This window comes from Cnephaeus nilssonii (genome assembly GCF_951640355.1).
Source record: "Cnephaeus nilssonii genome assembly, chromosome: 17".
In the NCBI taxonomy this organism is placed as follows: Eukaryota; Metazoa; Chordata; class Mammalia; order Chiroptera; family Vespertilionidae; genus Cnephaeus; species Cnephaeus nilssonii.
In genome coordinates this window covers 30,767,347-30,786,908 of record NC_137088.1, presented here as the reverse complement: position 1 = coordinate 30,786,908, position 19,562 = coordinate 30,767,347, and the positions used below count along the sequence as shown (strand labels likewise).

The following is a 19,562-nucleotide window of genomic DNA, read 5'->3' as shown; positions in this document are numbered from 1 at the left end:
TATATAGATAACATTGCTTAATTAGACCTGCTTTCTGATTTAGCTCAACTTTTTCCAGCCCAGTGAAGCACCCCAACTTCTCTTTCAGGTAATTGTCAGCAACACAGCAGTAAATATCAACACAAAGCAGATTATTGTAGGTCATGCAGGGAGAACAAAGGGTAAAATATTTAACTGTAGCAGTGTTTGACTGTATTCTGCGCAGTGAGAAAATTGAAATCATTTTCCAGGTCCACCATTTCTTACTTCTTTTCAGTGGGGTCAAGTTTCTAAATTTCTAAATCTCTGTTTTCTGGCTAATGAAAAGAAAATAGGATTCTACCGAGTCTCCTATCTACCTACTCTAGGACTTCTGTGAGGATCAAATGAAATGAGGCACGGGAAAATGTTTCACAAACATTTGGTTGAATTGTAAAATGTTTGCACCTGGCTATAAAGCAAGTCGTGTTCCTGGACTGAAGAAACTCCAAGGAGGCTAGTTGCTAGGGAGAGGAAGCCTGGGGTTGCTACATTATGTCATTACCTGCGCCCACAGCCACCGTTTCCGGGCTGGGCTGGGCTGTGGGCCACATTTTGTGCCATGGGGTCTCGGCAGCGTCGGCTATGCGATTTGGTGGGGCATCGCTTCGGGGTGGTGGCAGGGCCTGTGTCCCACTTGGTGGAAGCTGAGTGTTGGTTTGTCGGTGCCAGTTCCGTGGTGCTGTTTATTTTTATTTTTTTATTTTCAAATATATTTTATTGATTTTTTACAGAGAGGAAGGGAGAGGGATAGAGAGCTAGAAACATCGATGAGAGAGAAACATCGATCAGGTGCCTCCTGCATACCCCCCACGGGGGATGTGCCCGCAACCAAGATACATGCCCTTGACCGGAATCGAACCTGGGACCTTTCAGTTCGCAGGCTGACGCTCTATCCACTGAGCCAAACCGGTTTTGGCGTTGCTGTTTATTTTTAAATGGCCAATGCGCATCATGGCAGCTCCTGCATTGAGCGTTTGCCCCCTGGTGGTCAGTGGGCATCATAGCTACTGGTCGGAGGGAAGGACGGACACTTAGCCTTTTATATATATAGATAGATAGATAGATATTTTTAGACTTATAAAAAAGGTATTGAAAAAGATAAAGGTCTGTGGATTAAAAGCTATCCTCAAGAGTTTCCCTTTTTTGCCAGTGGAAAAACAAACATGTAAATAATAAATGAGAATTGTAAGTACTGATAAGTTTTATGAAGGTGATAAAGTGATGGAGAATGTCGACGTAAGAACTTCCAAGCCTGTAGAGAATTTTTATAAAAATTTCTTTGAGCCAGACAGAGGATACTCCAAGAAGTAAGAAAGATCTCAACAGACTGAAAAAACTGCTTCTTGGAATGTCCATTTGCAGGTTTTTTAGGCGTTTGAAATTAAGGAGGGAAGGAAGGAAGATTAAATGAAAGTGGGAGAAAGCAAGGTGGAGATTGGATTACAAGATAGTTAACAAGATTATATGCTCTCTTCTGGGTGGCTCCTATGGGGTCTGAAAGGCATTTCAAAGATATGAGGGGTGGGTTATGTCTGGCCTGTAGGCTGTATAAGTCCTGCAAAATCATTTGGTCTGGCCCTGCCAAGGCAACCGCAGGCTGGACTCGAAATTCAATAAATCTAGAAGCTTTTTTTCAAAGCAACATAAATTTATATTAAGTGAATTATATTAAGTGAGTGATATTATAAATAGCCAAATAGCCCTTGGCAGAAAAAAGGTTCCCCACCCTTTTAGCTAGATGCACAGAAACAATGGACAAGGCTTGCTTAAAGCAAAGATAAACCTTTTACTAAAGAAGTTATATATGGCCCACGCTGATGTGGCTCAGTGGTTGAGCGACTACCCGTGTTTGATTCCAGGTCAGGACAACATGCCCGGGTTGCAGGCTTGATTCCCTGTGGGGGCATGTAGGGGACAGTCAGTCAGTGATTCTCATCATTGATGGTTTCTTTCTATCTCTCCCTCTTCCTTCTCTATGAAATCAATAAAAAACAAACAAACCATATTTTTTTTAAAAAAGAAGCTATGTGCCTGGCATTTGACTATCCACCATGACCTGCCCAGTTAGGAATTTATGATTAGGTCACTCTGCGAGGTTACTTTCTGTAGAACCCTTTTTTTGTTCACAAGAATGACCCAGGCTACTATCTTTAAAGATATTTTAATTTTATTTTGAAAATTTACTTAACTTTTAAACTTTATATTGTTGAAAGTACCAGGTTATTATCTTAATTGTGATGATACACCAAAATCCTCTTAAAAGAGGTAACTTTTGAGTTGAGACTTGAATGTTAGAAGGTGGTGGATGACCTGGGGCAGAACATTCCAAGCTGCAAGAACAGCAAGTACAAAAGCCCTCAGGTAGGAGCAAAATATGTGACAAAGGGATAGCAAAACCAGTATGGCTAGAGAGTAGTGAATGAGGAAGAGAGTGGAAGATGAGGTCATAGGTAGACAGATACCAAGTCATATAGGATGCTTATAGGTCCTAGTTGCAAATCAGGTCTGGTTACACTGGAAAGCTTTTGGAAAGTTTTAAACAAGGTATTGGAGTGGTCTGTTTTTTGCTTTACAAGGTACATTCTGGTTGCTCTGGCACAATAGAGAGGCTAGAGTAGAGGCAGTGAGCCCTTCTTGGGAGGTATCATTTTTCTCAGGGTCCACAGAACAAATAACTGTACTCTAGTACAGTAGGTCCTCAGGTTACATCGGAGATCCGTTCCTATGGCGCGACATAACGCGATTTTCGCCGTAAGTTGGAACCCACCTACATAAGCACCTACGTCATTCACATGGAGCACATAGCAGTAATGAAGTGAAACAGTAAAAAAAATTTAAAAGAAAGATAACAATTCCTGACCTTTACTTGTGGTAAATAAACAATAAAAACCATAAAGCACATATGTACATATGTTGAAATGATGGAACTTTTTTTTAATATATATATAAACTAGAGGCCCGGTGCACAGATTTGTGCACTGGTGGGGTCCCTTGCATGGATGCACGATCAGGGCCAGGGAGGGATCGCGGGAGGGCTCCAGGGCATGTCTGGTCCGTCTAGCTCAGTCCTGATCGGCCAGAACCCAGCAGCAAGCTAACCTACTGGTTGGAGCATCTGCCCCCTGGTGGTCAGTGCACATCATAGCGACTGGTCGACTGGTCAAATGAACTGTCAGACACTTAGCTATTAGGCTTTTATTATATAGGATGGGAGATGGTGACGTAACCACGGAACGACATTCGTTGAGTCTGATGTAACCTGAGGACTGCCTGTACATTGTTTTTCATACTGGATTGATTTAGGAATTTTATAACTACTTTATGTGAATTTTAGGATTAAGGTTTTTAATATATTGAAATAAGAGTTTATCACTGTGGTAAAGCTAATTATAAATATGACTGATTTTGGATTGGAATCTGAGATATCAGTATGAATTCCTTATTTTTTTTCAAATCTTTGTTGTTGAGAGTATTACAGATATCCCCCATTCTCCTCCCATTGTCCCCCGCCACTCTGCCCCAGGCCTTCACTACCATATTGTCTGTATCCATAGGTAATGCTTCTTTGCATATAAATTCTTTGGTTAATCTCTTCCCACCCCCTCTCCACCCTTACCTCTGAGATTCTTCAATCTGTTCCATATTTTCATGCCTCTGGTTTTATTTTATTCATCAATTTATTTTATTCATTAGATTTCTTGTTTATTTATTTTGATTTTTAGATTCAATTGTTGATGGATATGCATTTATTGCCATTTTATTGTTCATATATATTTTATCTTTTATTTCTTCTTCTCTTTCTTCTCCTTTTTCAAGAAGACCCTTTAAAATTTCATGTAATACTGCTTTGGTGGTGATGAACTCCTTTAGCTTTTCCTTGTCTGGGAAGCTCTTTATCTGACCTTCAATTCTAAATGACAGCTTTGCTGGATATAGTCATCTTGGTTGTAGGTCTTTGCTTTTCATCACTTTGAATATTTCTTGCCCCTCCTTCTGGCCTGCAAAGTTTCTGTTGAAAAATCAGCTGACAGTCGTATGGGGGCTTCCTTGTAGGTGACAAACTGCTTCTCTCTCGCTGCTTTTAAGATTCTCTCTTTGTCCATAACCTTTGGCATTTTATTTATGATGTGTCTTGGTGTGGGCCTCTTTGGGTTCACCTTGTTTGGAACTCTCTGTGCTTCCTGGACTTGAATGTCTGTTTCTTTCACCATTAAGGAAAATTTTCTGTCATTTTTTCAAATAGGTTTTTGATTTGCTTCCTCTCTTTTCCCAGCATCCCCATGATGTGAATGTTGGTACGCTTGAAGTTGTTCCAGAGGCTCCTTACACTATCTTCATATTTAAAAAAAATATATTTTTTTATTGATTTCAGAGAGGAAGAGGGAAAGAGAGAATCATTGATCGGCTGCTTCCTGCATGCCCCCTACTGGGGATTGAGCCCACAACCCGGGTATGTGCCCTTAACCCAGGACCCTTCAGTCTGCAGGTTGGCACTCTATCCACTGAGCCAAACTGGTTAGGGCCATCTTCATATTTCCTTAATTCTTTTTTCTTTTTGCTATTCTGATTGGGTGTTCTTTTGCTTCCTTATATTCCAAATTCTTGATTTGATTCTCAGCATCCTCTACTCTACTGTTGATCTGTAAATTATTCTTTTTTTTAAAATATATTTTATTGATTTTTCACAGAGAGGAAGGGAGAGGGATAGAGAGTTAGAAACATCAGTGAGAGAGAAACATCAATCAGCTGCCTCCTGCACACCCCCCACTGGGGATGTGCCCGCAGCCAAGATACATGCCCTTGACCGGAATCGAACCTGGGACCCTTGAGTCCTCAGGCCGATGCTCCATCCACTGAGCCAAACCAGTTAGGGCTGTAAATTATTCTTTATTTCAGTTAGTGTATGCCTCATTTTTTACTGGTCCTTTTTTTATGTTGTTGATATTCTCACTAAAGTCCTTGAAATTCTTATTAAGTTCCTTAAGTGTCATTAAGTTCCTTGAACATCCTTATAAACTATTCTTTTGAACTCTGTATTTGGTAGTTTTCTTCCATTTTATTTACTTATTTTTCTGGTTATTTCTCCTCTTCTTTCATTTGTGACATGTTTCTTTGTCTCCTTTTGGCTGCTTTCCTGTGTTTGTTTCTATGTATTAGGTAGGTCTGCTATGTCTCCCGAACGAGGTAGAGTGGCCTTGTGTAATAGGTGTCCTATAGGCTCTCCCATCACCCAAACTGGGCAGTCCAGGTGCATCCCTGTGTGAGCTGTGTGCACTCTCCTATTGTAGTTGAGCCTTGATTTATGTTGGTGTCACTAGGAGGGATTGACCCCCCAGGCCAATTGGTTGTGAGGATCAGCTGCTACTACAGCTGAAGATTTGCTGTGCAGGAACTGACCCTATGGAGCAGGACTTGCTTCACTGTGGCTTTGATACTCACTGAGTCCGCCCCTTGAGTGTGTCACTCAGGAAGGTGGTAGGGTTGTAATCCTCTGTGGTGGAAGTTGACCACCAGGTGCACTAGTTCTGGGGGGGAGGTGCAAAGTCAGCCTTTGCCTATGCTCTGCCCGGTGCCATCCAGCATGAGCTACAAAGCAATCTGCAGATGGCTGCTACTTGTGTTGAGCTTGGAGGTGCCCAAGAGAGGCCAAGCTGTGAACCAGGGCAGGCTGCCACTATTTCAGGCTTGGGGCCACTTATTGAGTGGTACGGGGCACACTGATGCCAGCTGCTGCTTGTTTGAGAGCTTTTAGGAAAATCCAAAGCATGAGGTAAGAGAGGTCAGTTGTATGGAAAAAACACTGGAAATGACTTGGATGAGCCTGCAAGTAGGGAGGGGCAGGTCTCAGGAAATCACCAGGATGGGCCAAAAGTGTGAGAAAGGTAGATGGAGATTGAGATATGGCGCAGCCTGTCAGCTCTGTGGCAGGGAGGACTCAACACAGGAACACTGGCCTCTGCCAGCACCTCTGTCTGGGAGAAAGCTGCCCCTCCAGCTCTTGCCCTGATTCCAGACAAATTAGTTCCTCCCTGAGTGTCCCTTACTCTCTGTCTAAAATCAATCAATATATTTTTTAAAAATTGTTAAAAAAATAAGTACCACCCTAGCCAGTTTGGCTCAGTGGATGGAGTGTCAGACTGAAGAGTTGCGGGTTCTATTCCAGTCAAGGGCACATGCCTGGGTTGCAGGCTCGATCCCTCGTAGGGGGTGTGCGGGAGGCAGCCTATCAATGGTTCTCTCTCATCGATGTTTCTATCTCTCTCTATCCCTCTCCCTTCCTCTCTGAAATCAATAAAAAAAATATATATATATATATAAAATAAGTACCTGTCATACAATTCTTGGGTGTATGTGAATAGTTACTTATTCTCTTCTCTGCTTCCTCTTTCTCAGGCCACTTGGGACAGCCCATATGGCAAAGTACATAAAAATTAGCATTTGAGACACTATGTGGAAAAATGCCTGGCCCTTGTAACCTTGTCTACCTTCTTAGAAGATGTTACATATGTTTATTTTTTATCATTATATCTCAGTTTCTTTAAAACAGAAAAAATGAACAAAAGGTCATAAAAATTTAGCACTTTAACATCAGCTTCCCCCCCCCCCCTTATTATCTCTTAATAGACATACATACTTTTTACATAGTTTTATGCAATACTGAGATGTGATCTTAATATTTTCAGTTGTTTTTACATTGAAGGTATTTATTAATATATTTCATTAAGGGAAAGTGTTATTGAGGTGCTCTTTCCTTCAAAAAGGGCTGAACGAAGTAAAATGTCTTTCAGGATAAGCAGAACGTATGTGGGATTTAGGCCACACTTAACAACCATTTGTTTGCAAGCGTAGTTTTAAAAAATCATTTAGTGAACATTTTTATTACCTACCATATGCAAAGGCAATTTGCTAGTTAGCTGGCGTGGTTCAGTGGTTGATTTCAGAGAGGAAGGGAGAAGGAGAGAGAGAAACATCAATGATGAGAATCAATGACCTGCTGCCTCCTGCATGCCTCCTACTGGAGATTGAGCCCGAAACCTGGGTATGTGCCCTGACCGGGAACTGAACCGTGACCTCCTGGTTCATAGGTCAACGCTCAACCACCGAGCCACGCTGGTCAGGCTGTTATCTTTATTTATATTCCTTTGTTTTCCTAATAACATATATAGCAGAGCATATAAATCTTAAGTAAGGGCATAGTGACATGGATTTTCATAAACCTCAACACTCATTCTGGGGGTTTTGATGATTTTTACCAGAAAATGTCAACAGAGATTTCAGATCACAGCCAGGATATTTATTCTTACCTCAAATGGTCCTTGCATGGTTTGTGTACTGAAATATTAATGAGTTGTAGCTGTCTTATTAGGCCATCAGGAAAAAGAATCAAGGTCACATGTGTAGGCAGTGACCTTTAGATCATACATGCTATCTGACTGATAGTGACTGTAAGATGCATTTCAATATCAGGGGTGTTAAAATGTGGAAAAAACTCCCAACTTAAATTGATGTAGTATGTTAGATAATACCATAATCTTTTCCTAAGAGGTTATAACTATTTATACTCCACCAGGAAAGTAAAATGTTTTTGTTGTTCCACATTCTCACATGCAGTTGATACTGAGTCCCTTAAAAAAAAAAAAAAAGCTTCTTACTGATTTTAGAGAAAGGGTCAGGGATAGCGAGATAGAAACATTGATGAGAGAGAAACATCATTGATCGACTGCCTCCTGTACGCCCCCTACTAGGGATTGAGCCCACAACCCAGGCTTTTACCTTGACTGGAAATCAAACCAGTGACTTTTTTAAAAAAAATTTTAATTGATTTTTTACAGAGAGGAAGGGAAAGGGATAGAGAGTTAGAAACATTGATGAGAGAGAAACATCGATCAGCTGCCTCCTGCATAACCCCCCACGGGGGATGTGCCCGCAACCAAGGTACATGCCCTTGACCGGAATCGAACCTGGGACCCTTTAGTCCGCAGGCCGACACTCTATCCATTGAGCCAAACTGGTTAGGGCCCAGTGACTTCTTGGTTCATGAGTTGACACTCAACCACTGAGCCACACTGGCTGAGTGATTCTGAGTCCTTTTGATCAGTCTGGTAGATGTGAAACTGGTCCACTGTGTTTTGTTTGTTTTCTCCTTTTAACTTTTTTTTCAGTGGAGTATAATACATGTAGTGAAAGGCAAAAAATCATAAGTGTATAACATCATGACTTGTCACAAAGTAATCAGACCCATGTAACCACCACCCAGAAGAGAACCTTGCTAGGAGTCCAGAAACTCTCCATATATGTTATTCCCCCACTCTCTACCCCATCACTGCTTGCTTCTTTCCCAAAGGTAATCATGCTCTGATAGTTAACTCTACAGATGAGTTTTGCCCATTTTTTTTTTTTTTCTACTCCATGCCCTGGAGAAGGAAAGCACTTGCACAGAATATGCTTCCATTTCAGGGGCAGGAGCCCAGTATGCTGTCCTCCTCGGGGCTTCATCATCTCCTTAGCTTGATGTCCCTGTCTGATCAACTCATCTTTGACCTCTGCTATTACTACCTCCCCAGTGGCCTGTCAGTTCTGTGCAGGCAGGGTCTATGTTTTTCTTGGTCACCAAGTCTCCCCGGGGCTTGAAAAGTGCCTGGCACATCACAAGGAGAGCAGGAATCTGTTTCTAGAACTCACACATTCTGTTCCCTGGGCTGGTGCTGGGACCAGACCAGTCCTTGGCTGGCCCCTCACATGCACCATTAGCCCCAGGTATAATCTGTCTAGATTGTCCAGACAATGAATGGAGATGCAGACAGGAAGATGGGGTGACAAGGGCAGAAGGTCCCACCCCATGGTGTCTGAAGCTAGGGACCCCACAAAGAAGAAAGAGAACACTCTGTGGAAGCCTGCAGATGGGGAAGAGAAGAGGGGGTGGGGCTCCCCAGGACAGCAGTAGAACTAGCTGGTGCCAGGTGCCAGTTTCCACCTGGGTGGTCCAGACTGTGCCTTGGGCCGCCCCAGCTGTCTGCTTCCTGGTCCTTCACCGTTCCCGAAGCCTGGGCTCCTGAGCTCATGGGGAAGATTCTCCTTTATCTCCATCTCCCCATGCAGAATGCTTCAGAGCTGGATTCACATGCTCAGCCTCCACTTGAGTCCAGCACCTCATTCCAGCTTTGCCCACTTTTTGGAACATATCATGGAATCATACCGTAGGGGTATCTTTGTTTCTGATATCTTTTGTTCAGCAATATGCTTATGAGATTTACCTGTTATGTGTAGTTGTGAGTTTCTCCATGAAGCTTTAAGATGGACAAAGCTATAATCTCATTCTCATGGTGTGTAAGAGTGGTTCCCATTATTTGTGTGTGTTTGAGGCATTTGGAAATTACTTTTGTTGCTGAAATACCTTTTTATAATGCAGATGTTCATATCTAAATTGTTTTTAAAATATGTCTATGGTATTTAAATCCTTTTCCTGGATTATTTACATTTGTATTATATAATGGATTCCTATGGTTCAAAAATAAAAGATGTAAAAAGGTAAACAGTCTCCCACCCCTGTTCCCAACTATCCATATCATATTTGTCCCAAACCTCTAACATCTTACTCTGCCCAGGAAACTAATATTACAAGTTTCTTTTGTAATCTTTCAATGTCTTTTATACATATAAGCAAATATTAATATATATTTTTATTTCTTTACATCTTTATCCCTCTGCCAAAAGTACATTATAGCTAGGTGGTAGAGCGTTGGCCTGTGCACACCTAACTGGGTTGCAGGTTCTATACAGGCCTGTTGGGGCAAGTGCTGGAGGCAACCAATTGATGTGTCTCTCTCATATTGATATTTCTCTTTCTTTCTCTTGCCCTTCCTTCCTCCTTCCCTTCCATTCTCTCTAAAAATCAATGGAAAAAATATCCTCGGGTGAAAATTAACAAAAAACACACAAACCCCAACAAATTCCCCCCCCCCAAAGTACATTATAGCAACTATCCCATACTTTTATTATTTTTGCTTAACATCTTGCACATTTTATGTATCAATTCATTTTTATAATGCTCTAAGGTACTTAATTCATTTTCATTGCAATATAGTATTTCATTATGATAATATATCATAATTTATCCATTCTGTTTTGGGTTTAGTTTTTGGCTATACTGAATAATACTGCTGTGAACCTCTAGAAAATATTCTTTGTTGAAATGTGTACACATTTAACAAACAGCAAGTGATTATGAGGATGTGGAGTAAAGGAACCCTCATGAACTGTTGATGAGATTGTACATTGGTGTAACTACTACGGAAAACATAGTACTTATGGAGGTTCCTTAAAAAGTTATAAATAGAACTACTTTATGACCCAGCAATTCTTCTGGGTATTTGTCCAAAGAAACCCAAAACACTAATTTGAAAGATAGATGCATCCCTATGTTCATTGCAGCATTATTTACAACTAGAGGCCTTCAGCCCAGCCTGCACCCTCTCCAGTCTGGGACCCCTTGAGGGATGTCAGACTGCCCATTTAGGCCTGATCCTACCACTGCTGGTTCCCAATTGCTCACTTGCCTGCCTTCCTGATTGTCCCTAACCGCTTCTGCCTGCCAGCCTGATCACGCCCTAACCACTCCCCTGCCAGCCTGATTGATGCCTAACTGCTCCCTTGCCAGCCTGTTTGCCCCTAACTGCCCTCCCCTGCAGGCCTGTTCACCCCTAACTGCCCTCCCCTGCAGGCCTGGGTCCCCCCCAACTCTCCTTCTCTGCAGGCCCGGTCGCCCCCAACTTCCCTCCTCTGCCGGCCTGATCGCCCCCAACTGCCCTCCTCTGCAGGCTTGATTGCCCCCAACTGCCCTCCCTTGCAGGTCTGGTCCCTCCCAACTGCCCTCCACTGCTGGCCTGGGTTCCCCCCAACTCTCCTTCTCTGCAGGCCCGGTTGCCCCCAACTTCCCTCCTCTGCCGGCCTGATCGCCCCCAACTGCCTTCCCCTGCAGGCTTGATCACCCCCAACTGCCCTCCCTTGCAGGTCTGGTCCCTCCCAACTGCCCTCCACTGCTGGCCTGATCGCCCACAACTGCCCTCCCTTGCAGGTCTGGTCCCCCCCAACTGCCCTCCCCTGCTGGCCATCTTGTGGCAGCCATCTTGTGTCCATTTGGGGGCAGCCATCTTTGACCACATGGGGGCAGCCATCTTGTGTGTTGGAGTGATGGTCAACTTGCATATTATTCTTTTATTAGATAGGATAGCCAAGATATGGAACCTAAGTGTCCATCAGTGGACAATTGGATAAAGAAATGAACAAACAAAACAGAGAAAACTCATAGATGCAGAGAATAAACTGATGGTTGCTGAGAGGAGGAAGGTGGGGCACTGGGTAAAAAAGGTGAAGGAAGTAAGTACTATTTGTAGTTGCAAAATAGTCTCGAGGCTATAAAGTACAGCATAGGGAATATAGTCAATAATCCTATATAATAAAAGGCTAATATGCAAATTGTCCCCTTGACCGGGAGTTCAACCAGGGGGCGGGCCAGCTGCCCCCCCCCGACTGGCCCCTCCTCCCAATTCCTCCCCCCCAATTGGGGGCAGGGCCAGCTGGCCAACCTCCTGCATCTCCTCTCCCTGGCTGGCCCGGCTCTATCAATCTGATCGGGGTGGGCCAGCCAGACCCCACCCATGGCATGATTTTGTGCACCAGGCCTCTAGTATTGTAATAACTCAGTATGGTACCAGGTAGGCACTGGACTTACTGGGGCAATTACTTCCTAAATTATATAAATTTCTAACCACTGTGCTGTACACATGAAACTAATATAAAAATATTATATCTAATGTGGAATTCCTGTCATAAGGCATGTGAATTTCCATTGCTGCACATCCTCAGCAAGCCTGGGTATTGCTAGTTTCTTTAATTTTTACCTATTTTGGTGGGTACACAGTGGTATTATTGTGATTTTAATATTTATTTTCTGAAGTACTAATGAGATTACCCATTTTCCCCTATGATATTGGATATTTATTGTTTAGAACTTTTTCCACCCCCCCCCCCCCCCGCCACAATGAAGTTGTGTGAGTGGATCTTCATATGTAAGGTCATTGATAACATTGTTTATACCTAAAGAATTATTAGGAACTTTAAGAATAAATTATTTTTTTAATTCTGTGATGAATCAGAGTAATTTTGTGGACTGTCTAAGAACAGTAAGCAATATATTTACATTCAGTATTAGCTGATATTGTGTCAAATCTTTTTTCCCCTCCCTTTTAGAATAGACATTATTTTTTAGAGAGCAGTTTTAGGTTCACAGCAAAATTAAGCAGGAAGTACAGAGTGCCCATATATCCCTGCCCCCACACACATGGCCTCCCCTACTGAGTTTACTGATTTCCTTACTTTCGAGAAATCTAAACAGTTTGATATAGTTTTGACGTCATTCTAAAATTTACTTTATAACATTTCTCTCACTTTAAAAAGAGTATTATTGATCCTATTTCAAAAACAAAGAAACCAAGACTAGAATTAAATTACTTGCTTCCTAGCTGAATTTTCTTTTGAAGACACAATATGAAAAAGATTTTCAACCTTAATAGCAACAATTATGCTCCCTTTTTTGATTCCTACCAATTTTCATGAAACTTGAAGATTTTTCAGTGTTTGCTCCCTTCTTTTAAATGTAAACTGTTCTAACCAAATGTTTGAACTTCTTTCGTAAAATTCCTGACATGGAGTACTACTGACAAATGTAAATTATTCCAAACTTGGTGTGTAGTACAAACTCTAATCCAAGTTGAGTGAGCTTGCCCAGAAATGAATTAAATGATATTGATTAGGATGCTATCATCAAGGTTACAAAGTCCTATAGAATGTCATCAGTGGAGAATGGGACATAACAGCTGAGAGGAGAAGGCTGTGAACTCGATCCTTGGGAAACACCCATGGTTTAGAGCTCAAATTGGAAGGCAAAGCTATAAAATTTTATGAAGACTGTAAGATCTCAACAAGACAGAAGAGTCAAATAAAAAAATGATGATATTTTTTATCACATTAAAATGAATGTTCATCTAAGGACACCATAAATGCAATGAAAAGATAAACCACAAACTTGGGAAAGAAAATACTATATATAATAGAGAATTAGGGTCCTGAACAGGGCTGTCTTATAGATGTGCAATCTGTGCAGTCACACAGAACCCCATGTTATTTTAATGCTATGCTGTCACTCTCTTAAAATTTTTAGTTTATTTTACTTTGGGCTCTGCAAGTTATTTAGTCAGTACTCATCCTGAATATATAAAGCCTCCTAAAATAAGAAAACAACATCTCAATAATAATGGCCAAAATTTGTGACCAAACGAATGTGGAAAGGAACGTAGATAATTAACAAATATGTGCAAAGGTCTTCAACTTAGTCAAGCAAATATAGCTGAAATCATAGTGCGATACCATTTTATATGTTCTATAATGCTACCAATTAAGAAATTGAGCTTTACCAAGTATTTGGAGAGGATATGTTATCGATTCATATACTGCTGGTGAATTGGTAAAGTGATAAAATTGGAAGATAATTTGGCATTCAGTAAAGTTGGGAATTTGCATGTTTTATAACCCTCCAATTTCATGTCTATGTTTAAACATACCCTAAAGAAATTCTTGTTTGTATAATAATGTTGATAAAAAGCAAAAAACTATAAACCATCCAAATGTCTTTCAACAGGATGGTTAAATACATTGTGGCATATTTATATAATAAAATACTATAGAGCAATGAAAATGTAATATGAATAAAACTTAGAAAAAAATTGAGTGGAAAAAAATTCAAGTCTTTGGAGAATTCATATAGCACACCAATTTATCAAGCTGAAAAGGAAGCAGGGGACACAAGCAAATAAAATATAATTTAGAAATATATGCATATGTGACAGTTATTTTTCAAAAAGTAATAATAACTTTGGGTGGTGAACACACAATGTAATATACAGAACATGTATTATAGAATTGTACACTTGAACCTATATAATTTTATTAAACAATGTCACTCCCATAAATTCAATAAAAATTAAAATGAAAAAGCAGCCCAGCTGGTGTGATTCAGTAGTTGAGCATCAACCTATGAACTAGGAGGTCACGGTTCGATTTCTGGTCAGGGCACATGCCCAAGTTGCAGGCTCGATCCCCAGTAGGGGGCATGCAGGAGGTGGCCAATCAACAATTCTCTCACATTATTGATGTTTCTATCCTCTCTCAATCTCCCTTCCTCTCTGAAATCATTACACACACACACACACACACACACACACACACACACACACACACCCTATATGATAAAAGGCTAATATGCAAATTGACGGAACAACTGGTCGCCGTGGCGCACACTGATCACAAGGGGGCAGACGCTCAATGCAGGGGCTGCCCCTTGGTGGTCAGTGCGCTCCCACAGGGGGAGTGCTGCTCAGCCAGAAGCTCTGAGCCAGGCTCATGGCTGGCGAGTGCAGCAGTGGTGGCGGGAGCCTCTCTCACCTCCGTGGCAGCACTAAGGATGTCTGGCAGCGCTAAGGATGTCTGACTGGCAACCTAGGCCCATTCCCCGCAGGGAGTGGGCATAAGCCGGCAGTCAGACATCCCCCGAGGAGTCCTTAGCGCTGCCGTGATGGCGGGAGAGGCTCCCGCTACCCCCATTGTACTCCCCAGGCGTGAGCCCAGCTTCTGGCTGAGCGGTGCTCCCCCTGTGGGAGCGCATTGACCACCAGGGGGCAGCTCCTGCATTGAGCATCTGCCCCCTGGTGGTCAGTGCGAATCATAGCGACTGGTCTGTCGTTCGGTCTATTTGCATATTAGCCTTTTATTATATAGGAGATTTAAAGACAGAGGAGAGCATTTAGTTGCATAGGATGTCCACTTAAGCCCCTCCCAGTTCTAACATTCTATAATTTTAATGTTGTGGTTCATGTGTGTTTTATATTTCCCCCTTATTAAAAAACTAGAAGCTCTGCGCATGAATTCGTGCGTCAGTAGCTCTCTGCAGGGCCTGGCTGCTCCATGCCCGCTGCCCAGAGGCCCATCCGCGGCCGGGCACTAAACGCTTGCCTTGTCGCCGTTGCGACGAAGCATTCCACCAGGCCACTCACGTTGCTCACTCTCAGCAGCCGGCCCCCCGGGACTGGGGGACTCCGATGGGGCTGAACGCCGCCATCTTTGTGATGGAGTGATGGTTAATTTGCATATTACCCCTTTATTAGATAGGAGAATATAGTTCTGAGCAATTAAATGTCATAAAAGTAATAGAGTTTATTTTATTTTTAATTTAGCACATTTAATGTTAATACCTTTTATCCTTACTTTTTTTTTGTAGTTTATCTTCCAATCTGATAAAGTCTTCTATGAAAACTTCACTTTAAAAAAATAAGTAATGCCATCTGTTTTCCTAAAAGACTGAAATGGGGGCTACCATTTCGAGGTAAGTGTTCTATTTTGTATCTTTGATTACTTACATTATTTTTCCAGAAGTAAAATATAGAAGGAAACTGTGAATATTGGTTAGATTCTAAATCTTTTAGTTTATTTGGGGTGGGAGCTGGGGGATACTAGGTCTTGTTTTAAGACAGGGGTATGTTTAGGATTAGTTTACCACAGAGTTAACAGAGCTTAATGAAAGAGAGAGGAGGGGCCAGAAGTGTTGAAAACTTTTTAGAGAGGTTAATTGAAAACTAAAGAAACTTTTTTGAATTTGGCAGTTAGAAGGTCATTGCTGGCTCTAGCAGGCTCATTTCAGGACAGTGTTTGTGGCTGAAAGTAAGCTTGCAATGGAGTAATGAATAAGGAGATGATAAAGTGAATATTTCAGCTCTTAATTCATTTACTAAACCATCATGTAGTATGTACTTAGGATGCAGCAATCATTTAAGCACTAGAATTACAGTTAGTGTGACCATATATATCCTGGTTTAAGGCTCTTATAGATCAACTAATGCCCAACTATTTTTTCCAACTTTGAAATATAATTGACACATAATACTGTGTAATTACCCAGCTATTTTTAATGCCCTTTTTTATTCTCAAGTCTACTGATTTGGATGATAAATGACATGGTTATACTGATAACACCCTCGTTATACTATTAACAAGGATGGACATTCCCTGCCCGAAGTTGTTATCTTGCCTGCTAGTCTGAGCTTTTAGTCTAGCAGGCAAGTTAGGAGTTTAACAAATAGTTATGAAATTAATTGGTTAAGTACAGCATTGATAAATGCTGAAGAAGTGAAATAATGACCACCTGAATGAGTAGTAGGAGTGAAAGTCATTGATCTGTGAATTCAGTTTGCAGGGTAGGTAGATTTCATAGGTAGATTTGGCAGGGAATATGAAAGAAAGAAGTCATATAAATGAATCCAAGATTTGAGTTTCAGTGGTTAGAAGTATGATGGTACCATGAACAGAAAAAGAAAAGTAAGGAAACTGTGAGGAAAGATTGGTATTAGAGGTTCAGAGGGTAGGACTGTAACATAATGAATTCCGTTAGACATATTTGTATTTTGGGGGTACAGGTAGAACTTTGAGAATTATCTCCTTAAATGTGGATATATGAGATTGAAATTTAGGAAAAGATAATTTAGGCCATGAAGATACAGAATTAGGAGAAATTCACATAGCGTTTAAGCTCTGAAAATAGATAATATTTCCAGTATCTTAGCAGAGAGCAGAGAAAGAAAGGTAAAGCACTGAACTTTAGGAAGTGCCTGTTATAATGAATGGCTGTTGTTAAAAAGAATCAGTAAAGGAAAAATAAGAAAGGCATGAAGGAAACCATAATCCTGCAGTGTTTTTCTCTCAAGCACAATAAGGTGTTTTAAGGAGGGTCTCTACAGAGGAAAGAGATACTGTAGAAAGATTAAGGATTTTATTACCCTAGAAGGGGCCATTGAATTTAGTTATTAAGAGGTTATTGAACGGAGAACAGATTGAGTAGACCAGGATGAACTGTAAGAGTTTAAGTAAATGGTTTTACAAAATATACAGCTAGAAGAATAAAATAGAATGTGTTTCAAGGAGTTTGTGCAGGATCTGAGACAGTGATCATTTTGAGGAGTTAGCCACATAGGAAAAGATATTTTTAGCATTAGCACTTGGCATACAATATTTTGTAAAAAGGAATGATCCATTAGATAGTTTAAACATGTAGAGTAGCTTCAAAATTAGAGTGATTAATTGCCCAGAGGAGGTAAGATGTTTTGAGATCAAGGACACCGGCAAAGGGCTTGACTTTTACCAAAAAGTACAACCTTTCTGCTTAGAAAGCAGACAAATGGAAGAGAGGGTGAATCAAGGAATTTTCAGGCAAAGAAAAAGAAAACTATAGTTCGTATCCTGCTTTTTAAATAAGCTGAGGCTTGAGGTTATCTATTAGGATTATAATCAGTGGTGGGTTGGTATCCTGGGAGAGAAACATTGATTGGTTGCCTCCTGTATGCACCTTGACTTGGGATTGAACCCACAACCTTTTGGTGTATGGGATGATACTCCAGCCAACTGAGCCATTCAGCTCTGATGACCGTTTCAACAATTTTTAAGAGTACAATTCACTGGTATTAAATACATTCATAATGTTGTGCAACCGTGACCACTCTCTTATCTCCAGAACTTTTTCATCAGCCCAAACTGAAACTGTACCTATTAAACAAGGACATGGAGATTGCTCTCTCACCTCTAGTTCCAGATATCTAGTAATCTACTTTCTGTCTCTCTGAATTTGCCTATACTAGATATCTCATGTAAATAGAATCATACAATATTTATCCTTTTGTGGCTGGTTTATTTCACAGCTTAATGTCCTCAAGGTTCATCCATGTTGTAGCATGTGTCACAATGGTCTTTTTAAAAGTGGATCATACTCCATGGTGTGTAGAAGCCACATTTTGTTGATCTGTTCATCCATCAATGGACATAAGGGTTATTTTTCACCTTTTGGCTATTAATAATACTGCCATGTATGTGGATGTATAAATATCTATTTGAGTCCCTGGTTTTAGTTCTTTTGGGTGTATAGCCAGAAGTGGAATTACTGGATCATATGGTAATTCTATGTTTAAATTTTTGAGAAACCACTGTACTCTTTTACACATCAGTTGCATTATTTTACACTAGAAGCCCGGTGCACGAAATTCGTGCACAGCAGGGGGTTGTCCCTCAGCCCAGCCTGTACCCTCTCCAATCTGGGACTCCTGGAGGGATGTCCGACTGCCCGTTTAGGCCCGATCCCACCAGGATCGGGCCTAAACGGGCAGTCGGACATCCCTCTCACAATCCAGGACTGCTGGCTCCCAACTGCTTGCCTGCCTGCCTTCCTGATTGCCCCTAACCACTTCTGCCTGCCAGCCTGATCACCCCCTAACCACTCTGCTGCCAGCCTGGTTGATGCTTAACTGCTCCCCTGCCAGCCTGTTTGCCCCCAACTTCCCTCCTCTGCCAGCCTGGTCACCCCTAACTGCCCTCTCCTGCAGGGTTGATCACCTCCAACTGCCCTCCCTTGCAAGCCTGGTCCCTCTCAACTGCCCTCCCCTGCTGGCCATCTTGTAGTGGCCATCTTGTGTCCACATGGGGGCAGGATCTTTGACCACATGGGGGCAGCTATATTGTGTGTTGCAGTGATGATCAATCTGCATATTACTCTTTTATTAGATAGGATAGAGGCCTGGTGCACGGGTGGGGGCCAGCTGGTTTGCCCTGAAGGGTGTCACAGATAAGGGTGGGGGTTCCCTTGGGGCGTGGGGCGGCCTGAGTGAGGGGCCTGTGGTGGTTTGCAGACCGGCCACGCCCCCTGGCAACCCAAGGGGAGGCCCTGGTATCTGGAATTTATTTTCCTTCTACAATTGAAACTTTGTAGCCTGGAGCGGAGCCAAGCCTGCTGCTACCTCCGGGGTGGCAGTCATTTCTGTGGCAGTTAATTCACCTTCTACAATTGAAACTTTGTTGCCTTAAGCGGGTGAGCCCGGCCAGGGTGTGTGGAAAGCTTTGCTTCCCCTGTTGCCACCGGCAACCCTGGCCTGCTCTCTCAAGCTCCATTCTGCCGCCATTTGTTTGAATTTGTTTACCTTCTATAATTGAAACTTTGTAGCTTGAGTGGAGGCTTAGGCCTGCAATGGCTATGGAAAGCTTGGCTTCCTCTGTTACCTGGGAAACCTTGCTCTCTGTGGCTGTAGCCATCTTGGATTGGGGTTAATTTGCATACTCGCCCTGATTGGCTGGTGGGCGTGGCTTATGTAGCGGAGTGATGGTTAATTTGCATATTACCATTTTATTAGCGAGGATTCCCAGCAGTAATACACATGGTTGTCTTTGCCTGAATTTGGTTTACAGTGTATCTTTGCTTTTAGGCAGTAGAATGTTTTCAATATATTTCCTTAAAAGAATGTTTATCATATATTGTTTTCTAGTAGTTTTGGAAGTAACACAAATCCTCATACTCTACTATGAAGTTAGAACTAGTTTAGGAAGTTGTCTTCTAGTTAAATTTTAGTGAGAAATCCTCACAGGAATTAAAATTCTGGGGCCTTAAAAAGAATGCA

General features: G+C 41.7%; 1 protein-coding gene across 1 annotated transcript in view; it reads left to right on the top strand.

Annotated features, from left to right (window-relative positions):
• PIK3CB (phosphatidylinositol-4,5-bisphosphate 3-kinase catalytic subunit beta) overlaps positions 1–19,562 on the top strand; it is a 144,246-nt gene that overhangs the window by 25,820 nt on the left and 98,864 nt on the right. Inside the window, exon 2 of the mRNA XM_079794467.1 lies at positions 15,353–15,457. The gene's annotated coding sequence lies outside the window, so the exon portion shown is untranslated. The remainder of the gene's footprint in view (positions 1–15,352; positions 15,458–19,562) is intronic.